The sequence below is a fragment of the Carlito syrichta genome, unplaced genomic scaffold (genome assembly GCF_000164805.1).
Source record: "Carlito syrichta isolate Samal-C Ts95f unplaced genomic scaffold, Tarsius_syrichta-2.0.1 Scaffold308888, whole genome shotgun sequence".
Taxonomy (NCBI): Eukaryota; Metazoa; Chordata; class Mammalia; order Primates; family Tarsiidae; genus Carlito; species Carlito syrichta.
The window spans coordinates 666,138-677,384 of NW_007252984.1; positions in this window are offsets into that span (position 1 = coordinate 666,138).

Here is an 11,247-nt window from a genome sequence, read left to right on the forward strand (position 1 = left end):
TCAAAAAAGTTCTGCCGGGCTTGGTGGCTGAGCCTGTAATCCCGCGCCTTTGGGAGGCTGAGGTGAGTGGATTGCCTGAGCCCGGGGATTCGACACCCGCCTGGGCAGCAAGACCTCATCTCTACAATAAATCAAAAAATCAGCCGGGCGTGGTAACGCATGCCTGTAATGCCTGCTACTCGGAAGGCTGAGGCGGAAGGATCGCCGGAGCCCAGCAGGTCGAGGCTGCAGTGGCCGGAAACGGCCACTGCACTCCAGTCTGGGTGACAGAGTGAGACTCCAACTCAAAAAAAAAGAAAAAGAAAGAAAAACCAAAACAGACTGGCATGGTGGCTCATGCCTGTAATCCCAGCACTTTTGGAGGTCATGGAGAGAAGATTGCTTGAGTTCAGGAATTCAAGACCAGCCTAGGCAATGTATTGAGACCTCATCTCTACAAAAAAATTCAGAAATTAGCCTGGCGTGGTGACACATGCCTGTGGGAGGCTGAGGCAGGAGGATTGCCTGAGCCCAGGAGGTCAAGCAGAGGTGAGCCATGATCATGCCACTTCACTCCAGCCTGGGCAACAGAGTGAGACTCTGACTCAAAAGAAAAGAAGAAAAGAAAATACCAGGGGAGGAAAAAAAATACCCATTGGTATTTTTATTTTTATTTCTTCTAGCACAGTATAATTATTCGTGTCTTCATTGATTTTTAGTTTTGTAATGTTTTTCATGCATAGGCCTTCATTCTGTCCATTTTAGTGGACAATTTAACCTTTTTTCCAACTACCTTACAGAAAAGCTGATGGGAATTTCAAGACATACACACACATGCACAAAATAGAATAGTGCATTAAGTTCTTCCTTGGTCTTTGCTTTCCTGGGTTACTCTTGGTCAACTGGTCAACCATGGTTTGTAAACATTAAATGGAAAATTCCAGAAAGAATAAGGTTTAAAATTGCACATTGTTCTGAATAGCATGTTCAGATCTCTCGCGGTACTGCTTTACTCTGGGTAGGATGTGGATCATCCCTCTGTGTGGGGTGTGGAACCTCTGAAGATTACATGGCAAAGAATGAATATTATATAGTGTGGGATTAAGTTAAAGCGCTTGGGAAAAATCATTTTCTTCTGGGATTATCTGGGTAGGCCCTAAATGCAATCACATCTTATGAGAGAGGGTTTTGAGATAGCAGAGAAGCGGGCAGATAGTGGAGTAATGCTACCACGAGCCAAGGACCCTGGAGCCACCAAGAGCATGAAGAGATTCTCTCTAGAGCCTCTAGAAGGAATGCACCTTAATTTCAGGTTTTTGGTTCTAGAATTGTGAGAGAATAAATGTGTGTTGTTTGAAGTCATTAAGTTTGTGGCAATTTTGTAGCAATCTCCATATGAAATCAACACATTGCCTTTGGTTATTTTTTCAATAATAGTTTTCTCTCTCATGCTATTATTTACTAGAGAAACTGAGTTTTCCTGGGAAACGTCTTACATTCTAGATTTAGCTTATAGTAGCTCTTTGATGTTTAATTCCTCTGTTGCTTATATGTCATGGAAACCGATGAGGTCCCTCTAGAAGCTCGATGAGATTCACACTGAATTAATTAGGTGAGGATCCTTAGTGGTCCTATTTTACTGCACCATGTAGTACATAATGTCTGCTTGTACCACTTAGTGGTGCTAAATTGATCAATAGTTTAGGCTGTGTTAGCTTGAACTGTCTTTATTACAAAGTTTCCCATAAATCTCATGGTTTAGGCCGGGTATGGTGGCTCACACCTGTAATCCCAACACTCTGGGAGGCGGAGGTGAGAGGATTGCTTGAGCCCAGGGGTTCAAGACCAGCCAAGGGCAACATGGCGAGACCTCATCTCTACAATAAATAAAAAATTAACCAAGTGTGGTGGCACACACCTGTAGTCCCAGCTACTTGGTAGTCTGAGGCGGAAGGATCACCTAAGCCTAGGATGGTCGAGGTTGTGATGGTCATGAGCAGTGTGCCACTGTACTCCAGCCTGGGGGACAGAATAAGACTGACTCAAAAGAAAAAAAAACCCAGCACGTTAAAGACATTTATGCTTCTTGATTTTTTTAAACTTTATTCTGGATGTTAGTCCTCATTCGTCAACCCTTTTTAGAGTGTCATAAGCCATTTTTTCAGGGTGCTATGTTTATTATTGTTTTTTTGAGTTAGAGTCTCACTCCTTCGCCCAGGCTGGAGTGCAGTGGCACGCACGCTCACGGACACTCCACTGTCGACCTTATGGGCTCCAGTGATTCTTCCACCTCAGTCTTCCGAGTAACTGGAACCACAGATGCATGCTACCACGCCCAGCTATTTTTTATTTTATTGTAGAGACAGATTTTGCCAGGTTGCCCAGGCTGGTCTTGAGCCCGCAGGCTCAGGCAGTCCACTCACCTCAGCCTCCCAAAGTGCTGGGATTATAGACTGAGCCACTGAGCCCGGCCGGTGCTATGGTTATTACCGGTCCTTTCACAATGAATGTTTAGTCTGTCAATCTTTTTCTACTATATGTCTGTGTACCATTTCCTGTTTCTGTTAACACACCTTTGGGATAGATTCCCAGAAGTGGGATTGCAGGGTCAAATGTCTAGTAGCATATGTAATTCTGCCAGATAATGCCAAATTTCCCTCCACAGGGAAAGCATCATTTACATCACTTTACTGTCCTCCCTGTCAAGCCTGAATATGTACTCTCTGTTTACAGGAAAAAGTTGTCAGTCCCTGCCTGGAGCCCTGCATTTGGAATGTGAGAACAGGGAGAGCAGGCAGCTCTGAATGGGCCAGACCTGGGAGTGGCACTCGCAGCCTCCACCCACATTCCTTTGTTACTGCAAGGGACACCAGAAACAGTCTGGTTGGGTACCTAGAAAGAAGAAAATGGCTGCTTGCTCAGTGGCTTATTATACTCTGTCACAGTATCAGTTTTCGTCCTAACGATGACACTTTCCCCCTGCTGTCCCCATATACATTTCACACATTTTCAGTCTTTGTTAACCTGTTGTGTGTTTTGGAATTTCACTATCATCACTATATTTTGCTTCCTCTCCAAAGGTAGTTTTTGACCCTTAAATTCAGTTGTAAGTTTACTTAAAATTAAGCTCTACATTTAGGTTTACAACGCAAACATTTCTCGTTTAATTGGTTTCAATGCTTCTAGTCTTTTTTTTTTGAGTTGGAGTGTCACTCTTGCCGCCCAGGCTGGAGTGCAGAGGCACACTCACGGCCACCGCACCCTCTACCTGCTGGGCTCAGGTGATCCTTCCCCCTCAGTCTTCCAAGTAGCTGGAACTACAGACGCACGCTACCACACCCGGCTAGTGTGTGTGTGTGAGATTTATTTATTATAGAGACAAGGTCTCACCAAGTTGCCCAGACTGGTCTTGAACCCCCAGGCTCAGGCAATCCTCTTGCTTCGACCTCCCAAAGTGCTGGGATTACAGGATGAGCCACTGTGCTTGGCCCTAGTCTTTTTTTTTTTTTTTTTTAACATGAGCTTTATTTAGCTTTGTTTTTCAGTCAGTGGAAACCCTTTTCATTAATTATATTCAATAACTAAAATCTCATTAATTACATTCAAGAAGGAAGGGCCTAGGAATATTCTTATCGGAATCCTTGCAAGTAAGATCCTTTTTCTGGAGGATAGTTTGGGTATAAAAATCCGAGTCAGTTCTTTTTCTCAAAACTTGTTTTCTAGCATTTAGTAGTGGAACAAAAATAACTAAAACTAACTTGGCTTTTGCTTTTTTGTTTTATAATTTTTGTTTTTTGTCTGTATCCTATTATTTTATTTTTAGTTGGAGTCTCACTATTGCCCAGGCTGGAATGCAATGGTACAATTGTGGCTCACTGCAGCCTTGACCTCTTGGACTCAAGTGATCTTCCTCTCTCCTCAGCTTCTCGAGTATCTGGGACTACAGGCATATGCCACTATGTCTGGCTAATTTTTTGGTTTTTTGGTAGAGATGGGGTCTCGTTATGTTGCCTAGGCTGGTCTCAAACTCCTGGGCTCAAGCAATTCTGCTGCCTTGGCCTTCCAAAGTGCTGGGATTTCAGGTGTGAGGCCACCATGCCCAGCCCTATTATTTTATTCTTTCCAAAAATAGACCAGAATCTGTCTAAGACTGAGTCTCTATTTTTGTTACTATAACATTAGTGGCTTAAGCAAGATAGAATTTTCTCTCTGGTCCCAACTGAGCCTAAGCAACCCAGCAGTGATGTAGCAGCTTCACAGTACTAGGCACTATTACTGTCCTTAATACTTGAGCTCCATTTTGTGTTTGGCTCAGCTCCCACGTCCATGCCTGCATTCCTTCCATCCAGTGGGAAGGGGGATGTGGCAGGCACCTCCATCCCTCGTGGGCCATCCTGGAGGTGGCGAGTATGCGTTTTCCTGTCTGTGTACAGTGGTCCCATGAGGCCAGACCAGGCCATGTACTTCTCATGCTAGTTCTGCTGGGCTTATAATTACTGCCAGTTCCCCCTGTCCCCCTTTTTTAAAGTCTGTTTTTGGTGCTCTGTAAGTTTTCATCTTTCTTGGTGTTTGGTGAGGAATTGTTAGAAGGAATACCGAAGGCTGCTAACCAGAAGCAGTGTTCAATTTGGGGGCCCCTGATACTCACATTAGAGTCAAAGACTTTGACTATCGTGCTCAAACTTTTTCTAGATAAGGAAGCTGGGCTTTGCGGGGCTGTGATGTGGACAGGTTCTCCAGGCAGTAGGTTTAGGCAAGGAGGGAGGAGGAGTCTTCAGGCCTGGGCGACTGTTTTCCTGGTGAGGAAGTGGGACTCTGGTAAAAGGTGGGGTTCGGTGGAGGGGCACAGTGCTTGTCTGCAGCCTGCTCGAGGGTGGTGCAGAACTTGTTCCTGGGGCCCTCCTTCCACATCCTCCCGCTGTTTCTTGAGCCAGGCCTGCCGCGTGGACCACCAGGCATTGACCGTGGCCTCAAAGGCCTAGGATGCAGGAGCAGAGGGCTGAACTCCTTCCCGTATGACTGAAATCTAGTCTTAGAGGAGAGGATGCTAGGAGGAATTGAGAAGGGAGGGTGAGTGCCATCTCCAAACATCAGGAGCTCTCCTAGGGAAGGCAGGGCAGATGCCATGCGCGGTTTGACTGTAGGGTGAGGGGGTTCATTTCATGAAGTCAGGACTCGTCCTCAGGCTCGTCCTCAGGCCCTGCGCAGGCAGAACTGCTGGCCTCCGGAGCTGCGTTTGCCCTCCTGGTCGGGGCAGTCAGTTGTTGGAGAGATTTTACAAGGCGTTATGCCACATCAGGAGAGCCAACTGAAGGGTCTTTCAGGTCCTCTCCCAAGATGGCTGGTAAGGAACCCGCCGTTGAGGTGAGGTTTTACTAAGTTCACTATGGAAGTCCTCTTGTGACTATGGGAGCATCAGGGACATCCATGAGTCGTGGACGTCAGTGAATCTTTCATATTGGAAATTATTAAAATTATAGATCGGCTGAGACAGATCAGATTTATTTAGTTTTTCTTTTCTTTTTTTTTTTTTTGAGTTGGAGTCTCACTCTGTCGCCCAGACTGGAGTGTAGTGGCCACTCTCGGCCACCGCAGCCTCGACCTGCTGGTCTCCAGCGCTCCTTCCGCCTCAGCCTTCTGAGTAGCTGGGACTGCAGGTGCGCGCTACCACACCCGGCTAATTTTTTGATTTATTGTAGAGATGAGGTCTCGCCAAGTTGGCCAGGCGGGTCTCGAACCCGCGGGCTCAGGCGATCCACTCACCTCGGCCTCCCAAAGCGCAGGATCACAAGGTGAGCCCCCGAGCCAGGCCTGTATTTAGTTTTTCATTCATAGTTTCCTCTGATAACAAGAGGTTAGTGGAGGCAAATGGAAATGTTCTTCACTGTTTACGGTAAGACATGTCTGAGAGATGACAGATTCAAGGTGGTGTCCTAAAACTCACCTGTGGGTTCAAACTAAGCGCCTTGGGTCCATGACTAAATCACTGTTTGACCATTGAGGTCTTCAGAATATCATTTTGTTCATGAGTTTTTCCCCCTCATGTCAGCTGTTTCTGAAAGAGCACGAGCTGTTACGAACACTCAATTATGGTTTCTAGAAAGACAGTGACTTTACGTGACTGATGTGAGCTGGATTCAAAAATTAACCTGTATGGACTGCATCCTGTTTCTACTCACCAGTCCCTTAAGGAGAGTGAAGGAGACAAGAGCAGCCCAACAGGGGTGCCCATCAGGGGAGTTTGCCAACAGCATCACTAGGTGTAGGCAGGGGGCCGCAGCGTCCCAGTGGGCCTTCAGTCACTGAGCAATCTGGATGCCCAGTCTCCAGATATCTAGTCCTGGGCTTCTTTCACAATAGGACACGGGGACGCCTGGACTGCCCACATTTATCCTCAGGGAGGCAGGAATAAGACTAGGCCAAATACTTTCCATAATTCCTGCCCTCACCCTTTGTGCCTCCCCGGTCGCTCGGACCCCAGCTGAGGTGGTTATGGGTTTTCCCCCATCCTTGCCTCCTGCACTGTCAAGATGCCCTCTTCCTGTCTAAGGCTAATCCTTTTTTTGGTTCTATCAGCTCTCTTCTCTCTCTCATGTTCGTTCTTCTCTCACGTCAAGCTCTGGACTCTTCTGATCTGCCACCAGCCTGTATCATCTTTTCCAAGCTCCACATTCGAGGAAACGAGAACGGCATGGGTAGAGCTGGGGGGAAACCAATGGGACAGAAGAACTGTCCCGGCCTAATCATCAAGTCTAGGGAGGTGTTAGCACATTAACAGACTACCATGCCCCATCCATTTTCAAGGGGCTCAATCCAAGGGAGTAGGGAGGGGTTTTTTGGGTAGTGTAGGTTAATGAATAAAACCTTTGTGATTGAGTGAGGACTCCATGTAACAACTATCATTTTAGTGCAAAATCATGTGCAATTAGGACTTGATGGGATGTCAGATGTCTTGTCAAGCTAGGAAAAGTCTGGGATTTCTAGCTGAAGAAACGAATACAAAGTTTGTAATGGTCTGAGCCCACATGTGGTAAAACAGTTCATGAGAGCCCAGCTCATGGAAACAGCACGAAGCTGTTCTTACTCACTGTAGGTGGGACAGGCTGACGTCCTGTAAAGGATGGTCTCATGCTCGAGCTGAGCCCAGGTGCGAAATAGTCCAGCATTTGGGTCCTCTGAAAACGGTCTGTTGGGAGAAAGTCCTGGCTCGGGGACGAGGCCAGCTGGTGTTTTCCTGTCTTCTGCCTCTCCGTGTGGTCTCCTGCTCATTTCTGCAGCTCTAGGACAGTGTGTGGGTGCTTGTACCAGGGCCAGACAGGCATCATCGTAGCACCCCCCTCCATCTTTCTCATGCACATTTGTAGACAACTATTTTCAAAATGGGCACTTTAAGAGCAAGAGCTAAATCTGAAATTCTGCCACCTAGAGTAAAGGCCACGGCATGAAACCTGAGGGTGCATTTTCGGAGGGTCCAGTGTCACTTCTTCCTGTTCCCTGGTCCCATCCTGCGAGTCATTACCAAGCCCTTTGCCTGTATTTACAGCCCATCCTGTGAGGATGTGCTGTTTTTCTCCCAGCTCATTTGACATGCGCGCCTCAACTAGGGAACAGCTTTCAGTAATAGCCTTGGTTGCCAGGAACCCTGTGGCTTCTCCTGAGCTGTCGGTTTATGGCTTATTCCTACCGGTGAGGGCAGTGGGCTTGCACAGCCTAAATAGGGGAGGGGGAAAGGTGGAGGGCTTCTAATGGCCACATGGAGGGACAGTGTGTCCCTGTTCATATTCATGCCAACCACAGCAGTGAGAACAAAAGGGGGGAGGGGCGACAGCTGGACATCTACATGCCATGACTTTTTTATTGAGTTGGGGGGTCTCACTCTCTTGCCCACGCTAGAGTGTAGTGGCATGATTATGATGATCATTCACCTTGGCCTCTTGGCTGCGCCCGGCCACCGTGAAACGTTAAAAATCACCATCACCAAATTTGAAAATAGTGAGAAAATCAGTGGGGACATCAGTGAGGAGCACATTTTGAGTGATGCAGGGGGGTCCTGGGCCACTTGGGAACCCCATCAGCTCCTACCATCTGTCTGCCCGAGCTCTGCTATGACCGGTCACTCCACAAAGCCTAACTGGCCCACTCTGGCCGTTAAGCATCAGCTCATTATTCCTAAGGGTGCCTGGACACGTGGCGGCCGTCTTTGGTAGCCTCTACACGTCTGCGAACACAGCTTATGAATATGGAGCAGGACCATTCTTGCCCACCCTTGCCCGCTACACTGGTGGGAGTGCCAGGTGCCAGTCCCACCCCCTCCAGCGCAGGGCGGATCCTGCCTGTCTCTGATCTCCAAGAATGCAGGCATAGCTCGACTTGTTGCACGTTGCTTTATTGTGCTTCTCAGGAACTGTTTTGTTTTTTTATAAAGTGAAGGTCTGTGGCAACCCAACATTGAGCAAGTCTGTTGCTGGCCTTTTCCAACATCGTGTGCTCACTTTGTGTCTCTGTGCCACATTATGGTAATTCTCACATTTCAAACTTTTTCATTACTATGATATCCATTATGGTGATTTGTGATCAGAGATCTTTGATGTTACTGTTGTATTTGTTTAGGGTGCCACCATGTGGATATGGCACACTTAATGTATAAATGTGTGTGTTCTGACTGCCCCATTGACCAGCTGTTCCCATCTCTCCCCCTCTCCTCGGGCCTTCCTATTCCCTGAGAAACCATGTTGAAATTAGGCCACTCGAGCCGGGCTTGGTGGCTCAGCCTGTAATCCCGCGCTTTGGGAGGCTGAAGTGTGTGGAATGCCTGAGCCCGCGGGTTCGAGGCCCGCCTGGGCAACTTGACGAGACCTCATCTCTACAATAAATCAAAAATTAGCCGGTCGTGGTAGCGCGTGCCTGTAGTCCCAGCTACTTGGAAGGCGGAGGCGGGAGGATCGCCGGGGCCCGGGAGGTCGAGGCTGCGGTGGCCAGGAGCGGCCACTGCACTCCAGTCTGGGCGACAGAGTGAGACTCCAACTCAAAAAAAGAAAGAAATTAGGCCACTATATAACCCTACAGTGACCTCTAAGTGTTCACATGAAAGGAAGAGTCATGCATCCCTCATTTTTTGTTTTTATTTTTTTGAGTTGGAGTCTCACTCTGTTGCCCAGGCAGGAGTGCAGTGGCACGCTCACGGCGATCCTTCCACCTCAGCCTTCCAAGAAGCCAGAACTACAGTTGTGCGCCACCACGCCAGATAATTTTTTGATTTATTATAGAGATGAGGTCTCACCAAGTTTCCCAGGCTGTTCTCAAACCCATAGGCTCAGGCAATCCCTTCACTTTGGCCTCCCAAAGTGCTGGGATGACAGACATGAGCCACCATGCCCAGCTGCCTCTCATTTTAAATCTAAAGCTAGAAATGATTAAGCTTAGTGAGGAAGGCATGTCAAAAACCAAGAAAGGCTGAAAGCGAGGCCTCTTGTGCAAAACCACCATGTGACTGCAAAGAAAAAGTCCTTGAAGGAAATTAAAAGTGCTACTCCAGTGAACAAATGGTAAGAAAGCAAAACAGCCTTATGCCGCTGACGTGAAGAAAGTTTGAGTGGTTTGGATAGAAGACCAAAGCAGCCCTAACATTCCCTTAAGCCAAAGCCTAATCCAGAGCAATGTCCTGACTCTCTTCCATTCTGTGAAGGCTGAGAGAGGTGAGGAAGCTGCAGAAGTTGCTAGTTGGAAGCTAGCAGAGGTTGGCTCACTAGGTTTAAGGAAAGAAGCCTTCTCAAAGTGAAGCAGCAAGTGTTGATGGAGAAGCTGCAGCAAGCGATCCAGAGGATCTAGCTAAGAGCACTGATGCAGGCTACACTAAACACCAGATTATCAGTGGAGATAAAATAGCCTTCTACGGGAAGGAGATGCCATCTAGGACTTTCTTTTTTTTTGAGTTGGAATCTCACTCAGTCACCCAGACTGGAGTGCAGTGGCCGCTCCCGGCCACCACAGCCTCGACCTGCCAGGCTCCGGCAATCCTTCCACCTCAGCCTTCCAAGGAGCTGGAACTACAGGTGCACGCCACCATGCCTGGCTAGATTTTTGTTTTCTTTTTTGAGTTGGAGTCTCACTCTGTCGCCCAGACTGGAGGGCAGTGGCCGCTCCCGGCCACCGCAGCCTCGACCTGCTGGGCTCCGGCGATCCTTCCGCCTCGGCCTTCCGAGTAGCTGGAATTACAGGCACGCGCTACCACGCCCGGCTCATTTTTTGATTTGTAGAGATGAGGTCTCGCCAAGTTGCCCAGGTGGGTCTCGAACCCGCGGGCTCAGGCAGTCCACTCACCTCAGCCTCCCAAGGCGCGGGACTACAGGCTGAGCCACCGAGCCCGGCCAAGAATCGCTTCTTATGGATGAGCAAAGAAAGTGGTTTCTTGAGATCGAAACTATTGCGATGGTGAAACTATGTATTTCAACAATATTGTGAACACTTGAGGCGATGAAAGATTGGGAATAGAACATGAACTTAGTTGATAAAACAGCTGCAGGGTTTGAAAGGAGTGACTCCAATTCCCAAAGTTCTCCTGTGGAAAATGCTGCCACAGAGCATTGCATGTTACAGAGTTTTCTGCGAGGGAAGAGTCCATCAGTGGGGCAAACTTCACTGTTGTCTTATTTTAAGAAACTGCCACAGCCACCCCTTCGGCAACCACCACCCTGCTCAGTCAGCAGCCATGAAACTCAAGTCAAGACCCTCCTCCAGCAAAAAGATTACAACTCGCCAAAGGCTCAATTGTTAGCATTTTTTAGCAATGATTTTTGTTTGAGTAGGAGTCTCTCTCTTTTGCCCAGGCTGGAGTGAAGTGGCATGATTACGGCTCACTGCAGCCTTGACTTCCTGGGCTCAGGCAATCCTCCCACTGTAGCCTCCTGAGTAGCTGGAACTACAGGCATATGCCACCATGCCCAGCTAATTTTTTTTATAGAGACGACTCTCCCTATATTGCCTAGGCTAGTCTCGAACTCTTGGGTTCAAGTGATCCTCCTGCCTTGTCTTCCCAAAGTGCTGAGATTACAGGTGTGAGCCACCACACCTGACCCACAATATTTTAAAACTTAGGTACATTGACTTTTTTAGGTATAATGCTATTGCACACTTGATACACTATAGTGTAACCATGACTTTTATAGGCACTGGGAAACTAAAACATTTGTGCGATTCCCTTGATTGCAATATTTGCTTTATTGTGGTGGTCTGGAACCAAACACACAATTATCTCTGAGGTATGCCTGC